This window comes from Dermacentor variabilis, chromosome 2 (genome assembly GCF_050947875.1).
Source record: "Dermacentor variabilis isolate Ectoservices chromosome 2, ASM5094787v1, whole genome shotgun sequence".
Classification (NCBI taxonomy): Eukaryota; Metazoa; Arthropoda; class Arachnida; order Ixodida; family Ixodidae; genus Dermacentor; species Dermacentor variabilis.
In genome coordinates, this window is record NC_134569.1 from 30,847,392 (window position 1) to 30,868,682 (window position 21,291).

General features: G+C 51.2%; 1 protein-coding gene and 1 pseudogene across 1 annotated transcript in view; both read left to right on the top strand.

The window, feature by feature from the left end:
- LOC142571609 (sodium-driven chloride bicarbonate exchanger-like) overlaps window positions 1-21,291 on the top strand; it is a 255,889-nt gene that overhangs the window by 8,269 nt on the left and 226,329 nt on the right. The gene's annotated exons all lie outside the window — the stretch shown is intronic.
- On the top strand, window positions 11,655-11,832 carry LOC142573391 (U2 spliceosomal RNA; annotated as a pseudogene).

Consider the following 21,291-nt stretch of genomic DNA (forward strand, 5'->3'; position numbering starts at 1 on the left):
TAAGTTCAGGAATTTATACTTATATCGTCCTTTATTTTACCCTGCACGCCCACGGACGACACTACCAAGGTGGATGCGCAATTTCGCCCGGAAGTGCACACATGAAACAACGCGAAACTTGGCATTTGTTTTATACGCCGGAACGCCTGCCGAATATTCAATTCAATTTTATTGGTAAGTAAACTAGTACAAAAATAGTTGTATACAGGAAATAAAAGATAAATAAATAAAGAAAAGAAGAAAGAAAGAAAGAAAGAAAGAAAAAGTTATAATCGTTATAATCATAAGCGCCAACTCGGATGGGGTGAAAGGTTGTCGTCGTACGCGCCAAGACAGGGGCGCCTCACGTGAGCTGCACTTCGGCGACCTTGTGCGTGTTCATGCAGCGTGTGTATGGCTTCGTTCGTTAGCGAGTAAACGCTTACATAAAGAAACGGCGGCCACGTTCTTTCCTGGAATCGTGCTGTGTGCATCGCTTTCGCGTGCCAGCAGCCTTCACGCTTTGCGACCTTCGCTGTCGGTCGGTGGAGAGAACGGTAGGCTGGAGTGAGGGAGAGGTGACGATGATGGAACCTTGCAGCGATGGACGCTGTGGCGTTTACACTGTTGACGGGGGAGCACGGGGCAGCAAGCACGTGTCTCGGGATTCGATCGGTGTCTGATCGGTTCGTTTAAGTTGGCTGCGAGATGCAGAGAGACAGATATACGCAGTCGCTTGTCAAAACACTGCCGGTCCGCCGCGTGTGTCGCATAAACATGCACTTCTCGTTTCCTAATCTTCGCGCCATTTCTGAGAGCTGTACAGACAGACGATGTGTGTGGCGGGCGCAAACACTCGCGATGTGTTTACCAAGTATAGGTATGTAGGGGGCTTATGGTTGGCGTGCGTGTTTGCCAGCGTCGTGCACGTCACATGACACTCGGCTTGTTCCGCAACGGGCGCCTACGCACGCGCGTCGTTGTATCTTCTTCGTTGTTTCCGAACTGCGCACTTTTGCGCGGAGACGTGTGCATTTCGCTTCCCTTCTCGGGGGTGTGGGACGCGCACTCTCCATCGGGCCCCGCCGCTCATCTCTTATTTGGCAGCTGCTCTAGCCCGCTCAGTACTATACGGAACGTGGGCGGCCATCGTTCGGCTGTGTCCACAAAACACCGCGGCCTTTCTGACTGCTAGAGGTCATTAGAGGTGTACTTCTGCCCCGCAGGGTGTAGCCGTAATAGCCACGCTCGGACGATACGGTAATACGCTGGCCCAGCTGTCTGCCCGTAACCGACTTCACTTAATACAAGCGGGAATATATTGCGCACGCCGGTGGATTGCATCGGTGCCAGCGTCTCGCGAAACGTCAGCAGAGCAAAGTGCGTTCCGCGTTGCTCCACGTCGCTTGGTGGCGTATCGCAGCGATTTACGGCAGTTGTGTATATATTTATCTGTACACAGTGCGCCCGAATATAGGGTGCATGCACGAAGTTTTAAATAAAGATGAATTAATAGAAAGCTTTATAATAGGGGCCCAAATAAGTTTTGAGGGTGTTATAGCGTTGGAGCATGCAGGAGAGAGAGAGAGAGAGAGAGAGAGAGAGAGAGAGAGAGAGAGAGAGAGAGAGAGAGAGAGAGAGAGAGAGGTGGATGAGGGGAAAGGCAGGGAGGTTAACCGGATGAGATTATGATTTGCTACCCTGCACTGGGGAAGGGTGAGGGGAAATGAAAGGCGGAAGGAGCAGCGGAGAGAAAAAAGCAAATAAACGACAAAAAGGAAGTGCAGGGAAGGTTGTTAACGTCCATGAGAATTACAGCGTCTCCAATAGGCCACTCGAACGTACAATTTCAAAAGCGCCCTCACCGTCCTGTGGTGCGACGACCGCATAGGTTGACGTTCCAGGACTGTCTGCTCCGAAAACGGCCGGTCGTCAAGACGCGCCAGCGCGGTCGCGAGTGAGTGCCTGTGTGCGCTGTACCGGGCACAATGACAAAGAACGTTCCCGATAGTTTCCTCGTCGCCGTACTGGTCGTACGCAGCGCTATCCTCCCATTCGACGCGGAAAGCAAACGACTTCGTAAAGGCGACGCCAAGCCACGATTGGTATAAAGTACTGTTTTCTCGGGTCGGGGTAGTCCAGGTGGAGGCTGAAGTTGCAGACAGGGGTCCAGTCGATGTAGACGTGTGTGCTGGAAACTAGGTGTGTTCCACAATTATTGTAAGGCATCGCACGCAAGCACTAGAAGTTGCGCTGCTGCATCGTTCTTGACAGCGGGATTGACTCCTGCACGCCTTCTTTATGAGCAGATCGAGCAGCTTCATCGGCCTGTTCATCACCCATTATGCCACAGTGTGGCTAGGGGTCCACTGAAATGCGACGTCGTGTTCTTCCTCGGCGAGGCGATGAAGGATCTCTCGTATTTGTTGGAGTGAAAAGCTTTAGAATAGGGATTTGCTGTGGCTTTGCGTTTGCGGACAGCGTCGTGGGCTTGCAGCGCCGCTACGGCGTCAAAGAAGATATATCTTAAATATTAACGCAATAGCGTCAACGGCCCCGCGTCCCAAAAAATACGGTGTCGGCGTCCGACGCTGGACGTCCTGTGAGCGTAAAATCATTCATAACCACGCATACCGAGCCACGCAGGCCCTCCGCGTGGCGCACAGGCGTTACTGAGCTGAGCTAATTGAATTTTCAAAAGTAAAACGCGTCAGGAAAATCGTTAAGTACGACTTAAACACAACCTACAGACATGATAGCGTCGGAATGTAATTTGAATATATGCAAAAATATAATTCTGTTACGTGGAAACTCAAACGCAAACCCCTTTTCCAGCGTTTCTACCATTCACAGAGCGGCGCCCTTCTCTCGGTTCCTTGCAACACCAACCAGATGGCGCTCGCCTCCGCGAGCCGCTGAAGTCCCTATACGCGCAGAGGGGCTTTACGCGCCGCTACTCGCCGCTGCCTCGGACGCGTGGAAAAAAGGAAAAAAAAAAAAAAGAGAAACGATTTTGTGCATAGCATGCGCCGCCAACGTTTCCAGGTAAGCATTACGGTTACATAAGCTGCAGCTGCCGGGAAGCCTGATAAGCAGCCAGTGATCTTTGAATGCATTAAAAAAATTAAATTACGGGGTTTTACGTGTCAAAACCTCGATTTGATTATGAGGCACGTCGTAGTGGGGGACTCCGAAAATTTGAGACAACGTGCGCCTAAATCTAAATACACGGTTGTTTTCGCCCCATCGAAATGCGGCCGCCATGGCCGGGATTCGATCCCGCAACCTCGTGCTTAACAGCCCAACACCATAGCCACTAAGCAACCGCAGCGGATTTTGAATCCTTTCGCGTTCCTCTCTCAAAGGCGAAGCTTAAGCGTCCGCCAACTTTTAAAATAAAATATACGATTTCACGATAACAAGAGTGATTTAAACTTGCGTGCTTTCGCATGTAATGACAATTAGAGATTATTCTATTAGCTGCGAGGAATTTGTTGCGCTTAGTTTTGAGTAACCAAGTACGTTCCTTCACCATCCAAGTTAAGGCCTGCGAGCCGTGAAATCGAGAATCCAATTCGCGATCAGCGGCGTCTAATGAATCAATCTTCATTACACACGTTAGTTGAGAGAAAGAGGTAACCGCAGTCACTTCTCCTAGCTTACCAACTTCACGCGTTACCACTAATCGAGCCGTTTGGTGCTATAGGTTAGAGCCCTCGCTTCGATAGGTGCCGCCATGTTTATTTACGCAAAGCTTTTGGTACAGTGAACTATATATAGGTACTACACTATACTTTTGCGGCAGGTTTTGCGGCTGCCGCTACATCGGTGAAATAGCGTGTCTGACGCAAACCCAAAGGCAGTTTGTGTCTCGACGCTATTTCTTGGGGCCCCAATGCTGACGCTTTCAATTCTGTAATCGCGGACAACTTGGCCATGAAGCGAAAGCTACTGTGGCGGAGCTTCTGGGCATGTCTTTTCGTGCGCAATGTCGTCCGTGCGAGCTGAGCACCTGTTTCGATTTCTCCGAGCTGGTACAACTTTTTATTGCGATAGCAATTATATGGACGCTCCAGGCTACTGCCGTCGGCGTCGGCGCGATGTTCTATATAAAGTCCGAGGGCGGTAAGACCATCGCCGCGCGCCGTATGTGCGAGTGAAAGCGCGCGAGGGTGAGCCGACGATGGCGGCTCAATCTCGCGCTCGCAAGGAAGGAAAGCGGGGAGGAAGTGCGCCATCTTCCGTCGCGCGCAAGGCACCGGGGTGAGGGGGCGGGGGGTCATTGTACTCCTGCTGCAGCATGCGTATGACGCGGCCGTGCGGGACCTTGAAAGCGATCTGCGATGAGGACAGTGCCGAATGCTGACAGCTTCGGGTGCGGTGTGTTTTCGCCACTTAGTTCGCGTTGAAGAGGCAGCAGAAAGGTCAGTTCGCTCGCTGTTGCACTGAGCTTGCTCACTCCGGCGTTCTGACGGCGAGTTTCTGTCGTCATCAAGTGAGGTGCGTTCGTGTTTGCTTGTGCGAGCGTGACGCCATGCTTGTTGGTTAGCGAATGTTTACGATTTCACACGTACGACCAATAAAATTACTATTCGTACTTCGTATATATGTCTATCAATTTGCTGTCGCAAGCGATGCTTCGCCTTTCCGGTGAAAATGCGACCTTTTTTTTAGTCCCTGACATCCAATTACTTAATTGAAAGTAATTAGGCAGCTTTCTGGTTGTTAAATATCGAGATATTAGTTAGAGATTTGTAGAGATTCGTAAGAGACATCAGAATGAGATGCTTGCAGCGAAGCATACGTAGCGTGTTTATTTTTTCAGGTGAATAGAGAAAGCGTGTGATAAATGAAAAACACCGCGGGAGTGCGTGCCCGCGCGCACGAGTTATAGCAGTGAGATCGCACAGCTTCGTACAGAAAGCGAGCCGTTCATCTCGGTCTCGCCGGTCAGGGCAGCGCGTTCTCTGGTGTTGGCACGCAATAATCACGGAAAGCTGCAGGCGCACTGTGGAAAGAATGCCCGTGTTGTTATCGTCACCGCTCGGCCCGCAGCAACTTAACTGCAGGTTGCTTCACCGTTGAGACGGTGCTGCATTGAGACGGCGCTGCTATCGTGTGTGCGTTAAGCGCCTTATATACGCCCCGCCACTTCGTTACGTAGTCTTTGCAGACTGTCTCTCTTCGCCGCAAAAGGTCAACACGCGCTGTAAACAACCTTGCGAGGAACATCTAGTTTTGGCGCCTCTTACGAAGCTCTATAAAATTCCCTAATCTACACATTGAGAAATGTACAAAAATCCAAAGTTAGCGCATTACTTTTAATTAACCAAGTGAATGTCAAGGACCAAATAAATAACTGGCGGTTTCTCAACTGAACTCTGAATGGTTTTACTCGCGCCGAATGACCCGTATTTTCAAGATGTTCGAGCATAACAACCGGCCTGCGCATGAAAAAAAGGGAAAATACGCTGAATAATAATAATAATAATAATAATAATAATAATAATAATAATAATAATATTAATAATAATAATAATATAAAAGAGTAGAAAACGGAAGAGGAAATAATATTTGTTAACTCTAATTGAACTGCGGAGGGTTCAATATGGGCGTGATCCGGGCATCCATATTTAAGCATCTTATATGCCAATCGCTCCTCTGAAGTAGGGAGCGCGAAAACTAATCCTATGCGTACATGAGCTGACGCTCGCATGTCGCTGCATATGGGCGCGTCCTACACCACGGCGAGTTCCGCATTCCGCTGCGAAATTGGATGGCGCGCGAAAAAAAAAAAAGGAAAAACGGGCAGTTGCTTCAAGCTCAACTAACTGCAGTTAGAGGGCCAAGTTAGGTTATTTCGTCTTGGACAAGGCGCCAGGGCGGGCAATGCGTCCAGGCCGGCTTTGGCGCCGAGACTGCTCAACGGCCCCTTCCTGCTGCGCTTGAGACCTTGGAAGAATTGCACTGGGCGCAGAAGGAAACAAAGCAAAACGAGAAAGCGAGGACTTTAGCCATAGGAGTGACGACTGGCGTACAAAGCGGTCTGTAGTGTTGACACGCAGAACGTAGCCAGTAAGCCGCGGTTGTCCTTGCGACTGGCACGTTTCCGTTTCTTACGACTTAAATATAAAATAAAGAAATATATCTGCTCAATCCGAGTCTGCTTTCGAGTCCTTCGCTTTTGTCGTTGTGCTTGCGAAAGCGCTAGGCGTTGTTTTGCGATGTCGTATAAAGAGCTATAATAACAACGACTTGGCTGCGCGATCTCACGGTCACCGGAAGCCGCCGTGTTGCCATATAGCTGTCCGTGATGCGCTTGCGGTGCTATACGGTGACAGACCGTGGACGCGCGTATTATAGTCATAGCGGGTACAACGAAATAGAAAAAAAAAAAAAAGAAAGCAGTGTCCTTGAAGCGTTTCAAGCCCCTTTGATTACTGGATGCGGCACGTTGGTGCGTATATGGACTTGCACAATTGCCTGGTTGTTCGTATTCAACGCGCTATAGAAGAAGTGGAGGTGTTCAGGTGTGTTTAAGGAGATGGAAAAAAAAGAAATGAAAAAGTCGTTGCCAGAATCCGCGTGCCCACTACGTCATATATACCCCCCGTGCGATTGCCTAACCTAACACGCGCGCTCGCTCCTCTACAGTTTTAGCATGGCGGAGGCGCGCTGTCGTGAACGTGTTTTGTACTTGGGCTATCCCGGGAGGCCTGTAGACGGGAGCAACACACCGCCGGCGGCAGTGCTACGCGACATTGTTCTTAAACAATGACCTCTAAAAAATACCTGCAAGGACTGCATTGTTCATGCTCTTGATGCTTTATTTTTTTTCTTTTTTTTCCCAGCGTTGCAACGTGGGGTAATGTAAAACATTTTATAAAAACACCAAGGCCCGTTGTTTCACAATGAATTCCTAGCTGTATACGCCGCTGTGGTGTAGCGAGAACGTGTTTACGTCATGGGCCTTCATATTTAGGCGCGAATTGTGGGCGGGTCACCACAATGGTATTACAGCAGTTTATAACCCTGACCCGTTTCTTTCTTGTCGTCATTCCTTCGCGGGGAAAGAAGTAATTCGCTTCATAGAATCGATCGATACCGGCACGTGTGTAGCAAATAACGCTAGCATAAAATAAAGTATACGAGTCATTTGCCTCGGACGCGGTATGGTATGAAAGGTACCACGCTTTGGCCACAAAGCCAATAAAAGAAATCCACTGGCACGCGCGTCTCGACGAGTACGTGGGGCGTTTATGCTCGTTTCGCCGCCCCGGAACGCGGAAAAGCTGCAGGTTCTTTGGCCGAGTATGGCTGAAACGTTTCGCACGCATTGCGCGATCTTCGGCGCTGAACGACACGTTCGCTGCAATTCACTTTCCCTCTTCGGTGGCCGTAAATGCAGGAGCCGGTGTCACCCGCGAAGAACGAAGGAATTCTATCATCTAGAGCGACGTCGCCTGGGTTGCGCGCGCATTCTTTAGGAAAGTCTATGTCGTGTTACCCCTCCCACCGTTCCTCTTTTTGTGATATTTGATTTTGCGCTGGGGCGGGGGGGGGGGGGGCGGAGTACGTTCGCCCTCGCGAAATCGCGAACAGTGCTGTTTGATTTCACCAAAAGCGAAATTATCATTTTAGAAAGACAATTCATAAATAAATTATCGGGCTCGAGCGTCCAAAACGAACCCACGGTCTGTACGAGAGACGCCACCGTTTTCACCACTTCGTTTTTTTTTTTTTTTTTTGAACAGCGGGCAGACGAAGCATGCATAGAAGCGATTGTCTTCGCATTCCGCCCCCGCTATAGAATGCGGCCGCCGGTGCTGCCGGGAGTCGAACCGGCGACTTGGTGTGCTCTGCAGCGGTGCAGGGGCGATCTTGGGACGCGTAGGCTGCGTACAAGCAGTGCGATACTGTTCATGTTCGGGTGGACGCACGCATAACGAGAACCTTGCATGTCACCCAGCAGCGGGCAGCCAGCGCGCTGCGACAGCGAGGAGCGCGAAAGCGCAGCGCCCTGCGAACGCGTCGCGCCTCGAGGGGCCGACGCGCTCGCTGCAGCCTCCCAGTTTCGGTTTGGCACGCTCTCGTGGCAGAAATTCGTCGTGACACAGTTGCGCGGGTAATCGCATTTTTTTCCCGGATCCAACAGTTGATGCGGCCTCTACGGGGAGTTGCCTTCGGTTTCCAATCACGACGAGCCCGCCGAAACTAAAAGCGCAAGTGTTAATTAATGTATTTTTGTTAATTGGGGACTAATCACCATTTATGACCCGTCACCACGTGGTCGCCACCACTGACGGCATGTCTCAGAAGGAACCGTCCTTTTATTTCAAGGCGGCTATTTTTAAATAGCACTTCGGCTTCGTAGAATTACCCGGTATATATCGTATACAAGATATTTTTCTTTATTATTTTTTTGGTGACACAGATTTTTTATTCATAAGTAATGAGCGCACCGTACGTGGCCTTCTTGCATACGAGTTCCTAGGCGAGGCGGACGTACTTTGCCGCTAATAGAGTGAGCTTGATCAGAGACGTCTAATGAAAGTTATTTAGTTTTTTTTATTAATGATTTGGGAGCAGTTGTCTAAATGGAGAACTCGGAGGCAGTCACATTTTAATGCACAGTCATTTAAAAAAGAATATTGTAAGTCGCACCTAATTCGAAATATTCATCATCGAATTCCAAAGGTCAATCGAGGCAATGTCCAGACGGAGCGCGTCCCACTGTGCGTCACACGGCAACGTCCAGTAAATAAGTGGGGGGTAAAGTTTGAATAACAGCATGCCGCTGCAAATCCCGACTCTATACATGCACCGCCGCGCATGCTTGCCACGCAAAGCGTGCCGCATCAGTAGCTGCCGCGACTGGGCGAGACGTTCGCGGTTTCGAACTACTTCCTCGCGCTTGTCGTCACGGGGCGTTTCGGTCTGATGTGATAACGGGGTTGCTTTTTGTGCGCTCCCGCTGCGCTCGCTTTCGATGTTGCCTGTATTTACCGTTGAAAGTGGATGATAAGCGTATCGAATGCCTGCGCTGTGGCGATCCGGTGACATATGCACCGTTTCTTTCTCTGTGTATGCACCGCTTAACTCCATCCAGCACGCAAGCGCCGGGTGGAGATATGTAGATTTGTTTGTATACATTCGAGTACCCACGGACAGTGCAGGATACGTCCGAGGTGCCACAAAACCTCCCATGCCGGAAGCTATATGCGTGACAACGCGGTACCGACGCGACTGACGGCACGAACGAAGAGCCCATTTGGAGCGAAATGTTATTCATTGATTACCTTTGCACGTCCCCCCCCCCTTCCCCCTTGTGATATTGACAGACCGTTACGTCCTTGGCCAGTTGTAACAGCGATTGCGTGCGGCGGCGCTGGCGTATACACCACTCACAGCGTCTCATTCCCGTCGGTTATCTCGTCGCCGACTTGGGGGCCCCTTTTATACCCTCCCGGTTCTCAGTACATAAGTGCGGGTTATTTGGACAACAAGCGGTTCGCTCGGAAGAGATTGGAACCCGTCTGTTATATACGCAGCGCACAGAGGAGCAGCGGCCGTGTCCGTCCTATAGTCCGATCGCCGTAACCCTTTTGTCGGCGCGGCGAGCAGTCACGCGCGCTTGCGCATGCAGAACGCGCGTTGCTGGGCGGCTGCTGTCCAGCGCCACAATCGCGCTCTTCTCGCGTATGAATTCGCGGTCCGCCAGCGACGCAGCACCGACGCGCCCGGATGACAGTCGCGTGCGCCGCACGCGGCCATGTGGGTTGGTTTGCGGAAAGCGGCCGCATGGCTCGCTGTCACTATATATGCCGCCGCTGTCCTTGTTCCACGCGAGCTGACCGATAGGGCCTGTTTTCGAAACCTCTGCAGCTTCGAAAATGTCGGCTCGAAATGACGCGCTTCAAGATTTGCAGTTTACGAAAAATACTCCGTAAACAGTAAACGCTTTTTCTTTTTTCTTGCAATTGTGACTATACTTAGGCTTGTTGGTGCGACATCGTGGCAAGTTGTAGCGCGGAGACACAGAAGAAGGGGCGACTACAGCGCTCGTCTGTTGTCTCTTATTGTGTCCACATTTTTTGCAATTATATACCGAACAAGACCAGTCCCCACAGACAGCGTCCAATTGTTAGATTTGGTTATTTGTTTGCCTTCGTACTTTTCTTCTTAGAGCTTTGTCTTGTATGTGTGATTTAGGCTCCTTAGCAGTCGAATTGCCCGTGCTGTCGTTGAACGTCGGCACTGTAAGGAGGGAGGTTAAGCTGATGTAACACTTTCATGCATGTGATCAAAGAAATAAAAGAAAAGGAACGAAGGTAGGAAGAAACAAAGGTAAGAAGAGAGAGACCAGCTTGAAAACAGCCGCTGGTGTGTTATGTTGAATGACATGTTCAATGACACTTGGTGAGATTAGCCCAACCACGTTCTTGCTACTTGCCTTTAAACTGTTGCGAAACATTTTCCCTATCAGTTTCTTGTTTGCCTTATAGAAGGCATCCTCGCTTGTTCGGCCAGTATACGGGAATGCCTACAATCAGCGCCGCACTTTCAGCATGGCCCCGACAATCGACTGCGGCTCTGGGCACAGCACAGCGTCGTAGGTCCGATTTCCGGCCTCTACGGCAGCATTTCGTTGAGGAAATAATGTAAGAACTTGTGTCCTGAGTTCTCTGAACACAAGTGTTCTTGCATTCTATGCAGTGCGCGTTACTTTTACGTTAAAAGCGGTGAAAAGTATTGCGGAGCTCTCCACTATACTTTTCTCAATGCCCCAGCAGCCCAATGGTGCCTTGGGTCGTTGAGATCTATGGATCAATCAATCAATCAATCAATCAATCAATCAATCAATCAATCAATCAATCAATCAATCAATCAATCAATCAATCAATCAATCAATCAATCAATCAACAGGTTGGAACTGAGAGTGCAGAAGTACTCGCAGCGCCTTTCAAATAGCAGTCTTTTGCGTGCAGTAAGCCAGCACTCATCGACCGAAACTTGCGTACGGAACAAACCAAGCCCGCAGACCGACAACGGCCATAGCTTACGGTTAGTTGAAGCTCATATTCAATACCATTCTCCACGTCTTGGTGGAGTGTCGGGAAGCAGAGGCTGAACGAAAAAATTCAGTGCCATTCCACTTTTTGAAGGTGACTGACCAGCGAAGATTTGTGTGTGCATGGGCCCCTTAATAGCGAACTGGCCATTGCCGTGCGCCAAACGACGTATGCACATAAATGGAAGGCATGGAAATGGAAACCTTTTACTAACGAACCCAGGCACGTAGAACAGACACGCACTTCACTGCACTCCGAGGGCACGGGCTGCTTCACCACAGCTAAGGCGATCGTGCGTTGGTCGACGTCCCGCAGTGCAGTAATGATTGCGAGGTCACTCGAAAACCACAAGCAGTCACACACAACACAGTCCACACAAAATTGGTTCCCCAAAAACTCCCTCTGAAACCTAGCCGTTGCTCCGGTTAAACGTTCCAAGTTTGCGGGATTGGTGCCACATGGACAGTTCACAGTTCTTTCCGTTTCGTGGTCCTGGCGGGCAGCACGATTACGGGGCCGCCACCACGGAAGAGCGGCAGGACATGAAAGGAGATACGCAAGCGCTTGGAGCGCCGACAAAGAGAGGGCGCTGCGGACGTAGACATGACCGGCGCGAGTCAGTGTAGTATCTGTTCTTATCAGCTTAATATCGGATACGAGTTGTATTCGCACCTAAGATATAAAACTTATTTTTGCAAGTTGGCGGAGTGCTTAAAGCCTGCTTCAGCTCCGCCGCTGGTCTGCCCAGTATTGCACTATCTTCGGTATCGGTCCACTAGGGAGAAGCGTAGGGGAAGCGTAGCAGGGGGCGGCGGAAAGTTAGGTGGGCGGATGAGATTAAGTTTGCAGGGACAACATGGTCACAATTAGTACATGACCGGGGTAGTTGGAGAAGTTTGGGAGAGGCCTGTGCCCTGCAGTGGGCGTAACCAGGATGATGATGATGATGATGATGATGATGATGATGCAACGCTGGCGGATGAGTGAAGTCTTTTATTCTCGGGGAAAGTTGTGCATCGCGAAGGGCCCCAACGCAGGCTGTCCTTATGTAGCAGCGGTCCGCGAACTTGGTCACACACATTTATTCCATTCCTTAGTATGCCAGTAACTATTTTCGCAGCCATCTACTGCACACGTCTTCAATCCACCGCTCTACCATTTGCAGCATCATTGGGGCAAAGTGCGCGAGCGAAAACTAATTTGCATTTCCGACAGCTGATCGCACTGAAGCAAGCTAGAAGCGGTAATGGTTTCGTATTCGTACACCGTCGCCGAGGTCACGTGCTGCGCGCCACCAAGAGCGCCGTCCTCGTTTCCATAGAATAAACTGCTCCGTGAAAAGGGTCAGTACAGCCGTGTTTCATCCACGTCTCGATATTCATTATTCGTACACCAATCACAACCTATTACCGTGGCCTTGGCGCTCTTTGGCCACATCTGGCCCTCGCGCCAACAAATTCTAATCATCATCATCATCATCATCATCATCATCATTCAGTACCTGAATCCTGTACACGGAGCAAACGATATAAGAAAGGTACTCGCATATTTGCATTTATTTTGCGTTCTGCCCACCCTCCCCGTATTTATTGCTTATTGGGATAGTCAACGTTGGTCCATTGATCAACGCGCAGGCGGGCTGGTACACGTGCAACGCCCGCGTTTTTTTTTTCTCCCCTTGTAAACCTGTGGCCCATTGCTTTCCTCTTATGTTATAGCGCCCACAGAAGCGCGCTCGTCCGCGGCACTCGGGCATAAATTATAGCCTGCTTGACAGTGGAGACAACGCGGTGATCCCTGAAGACACTTCACGCTCGTTATGAGCTTTCGCACGTTTATGCGCTTTCGTAATTTAGCGCAAATCTGCGCACGCCGGGTGCACGGAGATTTCTCGAGCGGAAAACCCGGCGACCTCAGCCGAAGCCGATGCGCGCATTCCACGGTGCTGGAAGTACGATCACATTCTGTGTACTCTGGTCGAAGCCGCGCGACGTCTTTGCTCGTCTGTGCATACGTTGGCGTCTACTTGTTCCACTGGGCACGGTCATTTCATAGAGAGTCGATATGACGCTTTCTTGGACGGAGCGAGCATCGTTACACGCGTGTGGAACCATTGCGAAGGTTTGACATTCCCTCTCCATGCACTGTCGGTCACCAAGACCTTCTACGTATTGTTAAGAACGGCCCGCTGAGATGCAAGTTTTGCCAGCCGGTTGCGACAGCGGCGGCAACCTTTTCTTGGAACGCCACCGTTACGCTCTAGCCTCGTCGCCATTGTGACTAAACGCGCTCGGCGGACCAACTATTGTTATTGAGCCCGCCACCCCCAACCTGGTCTGCCGCGAGCGGGGAAGTGCCCGCGGGAACGTCTACTGAGACCTCTTCCCACGCGCCGGTCTAGACGCAAGACAATGGGTAACGGCCGCGCTACGGGGGTCAGCTAAAAATAAAAGGCACCTTTCCTGACACAAGCCCCGATTTCTACGAAGTCCGGCTGACCTCGGTTGGGGACCATGAACCTTGCGCAAGGAAGTGTGTGTGTGAGTGTGTGTGTGTAAACCGTCCCGCAGAGAGGCGACTTGTTTACGATGACTGGACGGCCGTTTCCGTCAGCTGGGTATCGGGGGAAGACTGTGTGTTTATAAACCGCTGTTGTGCGGCTGCTGGATGCACTTTCTCAAGCAGTCATGTTAGACTGATGTATTTTCTCTCGCAGTCATGCTAGACTGATGAACTGCATGTAGATACTGTAAATAAACCCATATTCCTCGTTCTCGATGAGAGGCAGTCCTTCCCTTCATCAACGTCTTCAGCGTGGATAAGTTGGACGACGGCATGGGCCAGCTACCTTCTAATTCCTGCCCGACTCCAATCTTGACAACGGGTTACGAGCGATGGGATTGAGCCCCCGATCCTAACAGTACGCAGCGCCCACAAGGATAAGATGCAAAATAAAGAATGGCACACGGCGCTCGCCTCGTCTTTGTGCGCGCTGTATACGCGTAGAAAATCGTGCATGACCTGCTTGCCCAAGCCACCACCCCGTCACCACGACGTTCACGGAATGATATGGGAAAATGATACTCGAATGATGTAAACAGCCGGGCTTAATCAAGCTACAAGTTTTTCACGTTACTCCATTTCTCTCCATGCGATAAACAAAGAGTTAATCAATCGATTGCTCGAAAAAGCCTAATTCCCATGTGGAAGGTTCAAGAATAACGTATTGCCGCGTACAAGTGCCAGCGCGGTGATACCGATCGAAGGAAGCTTAGCCGAAGTAGACTGAGCGAGAGGGAACGTCCACATGACGCCGGTGCCAGCAGACTGGAGAATCACTCTCCTCCTTTGTTCAACTTCGGAAGTGCACAGCGCGTCGTGATCGGTACTGTATACGAAGCTATCCGCCACTGTCACGTGCTTGCATGTTGCAAGATTGTAAAGCTCACCACATATATAGCACGCTGCCCAAGTACCGCTCACATAGCCTTGTACAGACGCCGCTAAAGTGTAAATCGACCGGAAAAGTATACGTTCCCGGCGATGGTGGTGAGTGAAGATGGAACTTTGGTGGATGTGGCGAGCTCGTATTACGGGAGGCGAGCTGGTGGCGTTGATTACATGGGGCTAACTGCTTATTATGAAGACTGATTTGCAAGCGATGGAAAGAAAAACCTCTTACAGAAATGTCCGATGTCTACGAGCAGTGTAGATCCAATTGTGTTTCTTTTTTAGAGCGCAGCTCTTTGGCGTCCGTTCCTGGGTTTCGCGTCGTCGTCGGCGTTGTCGTCGGCCTCGTAACCAGCTCCGCCCCCCTTTCATCCCCCCAGCGCTAGCAGCGACCGACTGATACCGCTGGATGCCGCTGACGCCGCTAGAGAGTCAAGATAACGTGACTGCATAGAACACCGTCGCCGCCATGCAGAAAGAGGAGGAAAGGGTCCCCCCCCCCCTGTTCTTGTGTGACGGATAGGGTGCTCTTCAGTTGCCGACGCGCCGGTTATTTCACGTAGGCTCCGGCACGTCGACGAATACGTGACCACCTTCCCACGGCTAGACCTGGTTCTTAGCGCTGCGGAAGCGAGGGTATCATATTGTTTGTGTCGGCATCGGCGGCGTTGTCCCTGAAACCAACTCCGCAGCTGGGGTTGACTCACTATCGGCGTCAGCGGCATCAGTCAGTCGCTGCTATCTCTTCCCTCCTCCCTTTATCGTGTTGTCCGCTTGCTGCGCGCGCTTCTGCCCCCATCGTTTGCCGCTGGGTGTACACGCCGCCCCCCTCCCCCCTCTTCCTGCGAGTCTCCGGTTGTCAAAGCGCCGGCTCGAACTTAATTCCTTTCTTCGCTCCTCCTCCAATGCAACCCCTGTGCGGTGGCAATCAGAGAGCCAGATCGGTGGCGGCGGATCTGTATATGTGCACCGCCCGAGCCGAAATTGCCGCTGCCGTTCGCCCTGTGCGGTGGCAATCAGAGAGCCAGATCGGTGGCGGCGGATCTGTATATGTGCACCGCCCGAGCCGAAATTGCCGCTGCCGTTCGCCACTGCGAAATTATCTGCCAGTTCTTTCTGAGCCATGAGCGAGACGACCGATGGAAGTCCTCCGTCTGCTGCTGCTGCTGCTGCTGCTGCTGCTGCTGCTGGTAAACGAGCTGCCAGAGCAGAGGCCCAGCGCCGTCGCCGTCAGAATCCAGAGGTGCGTGCCGCCGAAGCAGAAGCTTACCTAGTGGAGTCTTTGTTAAAGGAATACGTGTGAAAAATAAAAAAAAAATTCTGTGATAGCGCATACATGTGTTGCTCGATTTCTTTGCCTCAATCTATCGAAAAGGTGAAACAGCTTATTTGCTGCGCTCAAATTTCGCATTAGGAAGTAACGTAATCGTCGGTAATTTTATATATATATATATATATATATATATATATATATATATATATATATTTAATCCGAATCTACCATCCCATGGTAGGTCTTCAAAGAGATCCCAGTCATATCGATCTCTCTACGTCAGTCGCCCGGTCACAAAGCGGCACAAGCATCGTATATACATAACGGGGCTTCGAAGGGACGACCCTGAGTTGCACAATTCCGAGGCCATCATCATAAATTCTCGCTGCGTAGGACCCTCTGGTTTCATCACCTGGCCAAACGCAGTCTCCGACGGAAAACAATTACACGCTCCTTGGTTCGTCTGGGAGGTTTACGGACTGTTTTCTACAGAGGCCCGATGGGAAGTGACGTCGGGTTGGCTCTAAAGCAGCGACATTGCTTTTGTAAACCGAACCGCTGAAGTTACGCCTGAGCTTGTCCGCTCGCGCATTGTCCGTAAATCCGCAGTCGTACTTGGCGTTGGGGCGTCTCTTCTTCGACAGTCGCTGGGATTGCAACCGCATCCGAGCAAAAGCGCTCATACTTCGCCGGGACTGCATTCACGAGTCTGCACGTATGTGTCTGAGTATACGGCTGAATGCCCCATCCGCGCTGCGACTGTATAGTCAGCAAGTCACCGCCGAACGCTGAAGCAATTCGGCCCCCTGATTTCGTGGCTGCCGCTATTACACCTGCGATGCTGCGTGGTATTAGATATACAAAAAAGAAAAGCGCGGTTTGAACGACCTGTTTGGCGTGCGCCGCCTACAAGTCCTTTACACTGGGCGTCTCCGCGCTTCGGCCCAACGAGAGCACGGCCCCGGGGATGGCCGCAGTGACCTGGAGACGGGCACGTTCCCGTAACGAGGCGCCCTTGGGCCGCGACTGCGCTGCGCCCAGACTGCTGCGCGGGGCTGGGGCACCACTGCCGCAGTGTTGCACTTTGTACGCTTCTTTCTTCTGCGCGGCTCAACGTCGGCGACGGCCGGCGGGGCTTCTCCTCCCTGCCCGTTCAAGGTCGAGAGCGCTTTTCCTTTCTACCTACCTTTAAATTTTTTTTTTTTCATAACCACCGTGCATGGCGCGTAGAAGCCGCCCCGGGGCAGTGAAAGAAAGAAAAAAGGAGTCAAAACGCCCAAGCCTGCCAGGAAAAAGGAAAGTAACAAACAGAAGGAGCAGGTGTGCAACGAAGACAGAAACAGTAACTCGCGAGCAGAAAGCAAAACAGAGCGCGGAAAGAAGGAAATCAGCAAATAAAGGAAAGAAAAGGCGCGACGGAGAGGGGGGGGGGGGGGAGGGATTACGTGCAGCTGATAGCGGGTCCCCACGCCGGCCCGCCGGAATTCCTCCGCTATGCGGGAACTGCGTGATAGAAATGGGCGGGCACAAAAGGACGAGTCATATACATGGGACTGCGCTCGCCTGTTGAGTCGCTCTTTTGTCGTGCGATGTATGCACTGTTGCGAAGTGCACAGAACGAGCCCCCGCGTCTGTCGCATTCTCGTAGCGGCTCTTTCCCAGACTAGAGAAAGCGGTTTAGAAAAAAAAAAAAAATAAACGAAGAGAGACGGCCAGAAAAATCAAAGAGGTGGAAATCGAAACACGTCACAGAATTATCTCTGTGTGCATGGTGAAAGAAAGAGGAAAAGAAATGAAAAGGAGAAGGCGGCTTACTACAAGCAGTTTTGGCAGCAGTCCTTCTCTTTGTTACTTGTTGCTATCCAACGTAGAAACTACTCATGCTTGCTAGAAAGCACACGTTTGCGGCCGTGTGCTGATTCCTGAATGCCCAAGTTACGCAGTGTTCAGTTGCTGTCTCTATAAAAGAACGCGCCGAGTTTTCAAGTCATTGGTTCGAGGCCAGGCGGAGTTAAACATGTCTCGGATACTGCATCTCCGCCCTGGCCCTGATGCCTGATGTCATGATACAATTAAAGGTCTGAACCACTCCACAGGCTCGCCGCCAGCGCGGACACGCGGGCAGCTAGGGGCACTGTCACACGAGACACGACGCCGATGCAGACACGACTGTCGTGGTCGTGCAGAAGTCCATCGTTTAAGTGGGCAGACGGTCTGACGATGACCGCGGTGGCAGACAAGCTTATACTGACTTGTCCGACACGACGGACAATAAATGATAATAATAATAATCTCCTCCTCGCAGAGGGATAAACTTTCGAGTCTGATTTGCGGACAAATCCATTCTGCCAACCAGCGATTCTTCGCATAGTTCTGCCGGCTGTCTTGCGTGGCTGCGTGACTCTTGCGAAGACAGCTCGCATATGAAATTTTGGCTCATCCAATAGGCCGTATCCTGCTGTAGTGTGACGGCACCTTAACTAGATCGGTGTTAGGAAAGACTTTGTATGGGTGAGGAGGGGGGCACCACCATACGCCGACGAGAAACATCACAATGGCAGCTACAATGAGATCGTCACCGCCTACAGGGAGGACCGGCGGACATATACACCAACTTAGGAGAAGACAAGCCACGGCCCTCTGCCGGGCGCAAACAGGAACTGTTATGTCCCCCCAAATTCTATCTTATATATCCAAAGAATTCAAAATGTAAATATTGCGACACAGATCCAGCTGATCAGCGTCGTATATTCTACGGGGTTGCAGGAATAATATTTCCCCAAGAAATCTGTGGCAAGCTCCATCACAGGAGGCGTGGGACTGCGTACTAAAATCTGCTAACGCTCAAACCTAAGCCGGGCTGGCGGACTGGCGGGCGAAGGTCGCGGCCAGCTGGACGCCACCTATAGCCCATTCCGGCTGATCTCTGCTTCCAGCTCCCCCTCCCATCATCTTCAATACAGTTTATTTCCTCCTCCTCCTCCTCACAATGGCAGACGCGCACACGATTCTGGCCATCTGATTCGCTTCCTTTAACGAATTAAGTCTAGAGACTCGTTTCAGTCTTGATTTTCAACCTGAACACCCGCAACGCCGTTCAAATATATCTGTAGCTTTGCATCGTGTTATTGTTTCATTTTGATCTTGAAAGCGGACGAAACGTGTGGAACGCTCCCACTGAGCGCAACGGACGTCTTGCGCACCACATTTGAGCCCAATGTATTTAGCAGACCGTTATTTGCGCCGCGGTTTTCTTGAGCTCGCGTACCGCTACTACGACGCTCTGGCGAGCCTGGGAGGAAGACGAGTGCCTTTCAGGCAGAACACCGAGTCTTCTAGCTATACTTATTTTGAGGATATTTTAGACTTTGCCCGTGAACTGTTATTTCCTCCTTAACTGCGATGGAGATGGAGTCTCACTCGCGTCCGCCGGAGTCGGCAGTGCCCGTGGCGGCTGCCTCCAGGAATCGCAACGGCACCGAGAGCGACACTGACAGCGACGACACCATGCAGTACTATGTCAGCGGTGAAGATTCTTGTGACGACGCCTTCGAGCTGGTGCGGAGTCGTAAAGCAAAACGAAGGTTTCTCAGCGCATCCTCGAATTCGAGTGAGTCCACCGTGAGATCTTCGCGGAATACCGAGGAGCTCATCATCCTGTTCACGCCAGTTCTCGCTACTGACAACCTCAGACGCCTCAACAGGCAAGCCGCGTCTTCACATCTAGAGGCACTGGTTGCGAACGAAATCAAAGACATCAGAGTGAACACCCGTAAGAGTGTCCTAGCGATTGACGTAGAACACGCGGCTGCGTTGGATTCTTTGCGCAATGTCACGGAACTTGACGGGATGAAAGTCCGCCCTCATATTCCGCTGGGCAAACAAATCAGTAGTGGCGTAATTTACGATGTTGATGAGACCATTGTCGACTCCGATCTGTCGATCTTAATCAAGCCAGCTAGAGAAAACACCATCATCACAAACGCGTTTCGTCTCGGCACGTCACGGTGTGTCAAAATCATATTTAAAGGCGAATCCCTACCATCGCATGTAAAAGTGGGCCACTTCCGACACGCAGTTCGCCCCTTCATACCAAAACCGCTGCAGTGCTGGAAGTGCATGAAATTTGGGCATGTGAGTAGTGGGTGCAAGAACACTACCGTCTGTTCTCGCTGCACTGGGCCCCACACCACTAACACGTGCGAAGCCAGTGTGCTGAAGTGCACAAACTGCAGCGGCCCTCACGATGCCTCCTCGAAGGAATGCCCTTTAATTCGCAAGGAAATGGCAATATTGAGGAAAATGGTTAGAGACCACTCGTCTCACCGAGAAGCAGCAACATCTACTAGGCGGCGACGATCGCGTCGCCGACGTCGATCACGAACCTCCAAAGCCTCTGCAGAGCGCCAGCCACGAACACTGCCACCCACTCTTTCGACATCGCGTGTGGCTGCTGCCGGCCATTTGAGCGTGGACTCCTCCCACGCCATAATTTACGTTCAGCGCGATCAGCTCACGCGTTGACCTGCTGCCGCTGTTGCCATACGCGCTCGTGGTCGTTTGTCGGGCGATTCGCTTCATTGCGAAAGCGGCGAAGTGTCGAAAGACGCCGTTGCGCGCCAAGTGTGTACACCTCTGCGACGGTCGCCTGCAGCGATCGTTGTCGTTCGCAGCAGCGCGCAAAGGCTTTCGACTCGAAGGCGTCATGCGTGCCTGGACGGTGTTGCACGGTCGTTGGCTCGTCTGCGACGGTGTGTATCTGCACCAGCCTTTTCTGTGGCCACCGTCGCTTTACTTCGTGCAGGGACTCCATTTACTTCGTAATACGGGCAATAGCCTTATCGACACAGCATTAAACTATACGTGTATACAACTAGATGCGCGGCCGGTGAATGCTCTGTAAATAATACATTTGCTCGAGCGCATTTGGAGGCCGCCTGCGGGCGATGATGGCGTTCTTGATGACAGCGGGTGAATTGCGACGCCTCGACGGGTCACCAAAAGCAGCAGTGGAAAAAAAATACAAATAAGAAGAAAGGACGTAGAAAATGGGGGGAGTCCGGCAGCGAAAAAGAAGATTTCAAAGTAAAATGGAAGGTCACGGCGAGTGAAGGTGGTTCACCGCCTCCCTCTATCTCTCATTTTCTCTCTCTCCCCCTCTCTCTCCTTTTCGCCACAAACAGCTAGGGTGTATACTGTACGAGTTCAATACAGTGCGTCTGTTCCTTCGCGGCATTTATCACGTATAAATCAGCAATCAGCATCCGTTCAGCAGGAGTTCCTATTTCTCTGCGCGCGTGTCGGTGACCGTGTGATACCCACATTGACACGAGCGCCGCAGTGTCCTCGGATAAACGTTCGACAACTCGTCTCCGGTTCGTTTTGTCCGACCTTGTAGTCGCCGTGGCCTATGTCTTCTTTCTTTCTTCTTCTGTTATATATATTATGTGAACGAGAGAAAGGAAACCTAGGAGCAGCTCGAATTTTCAATCGTGACCGTATAAAGCCAGCAGACAG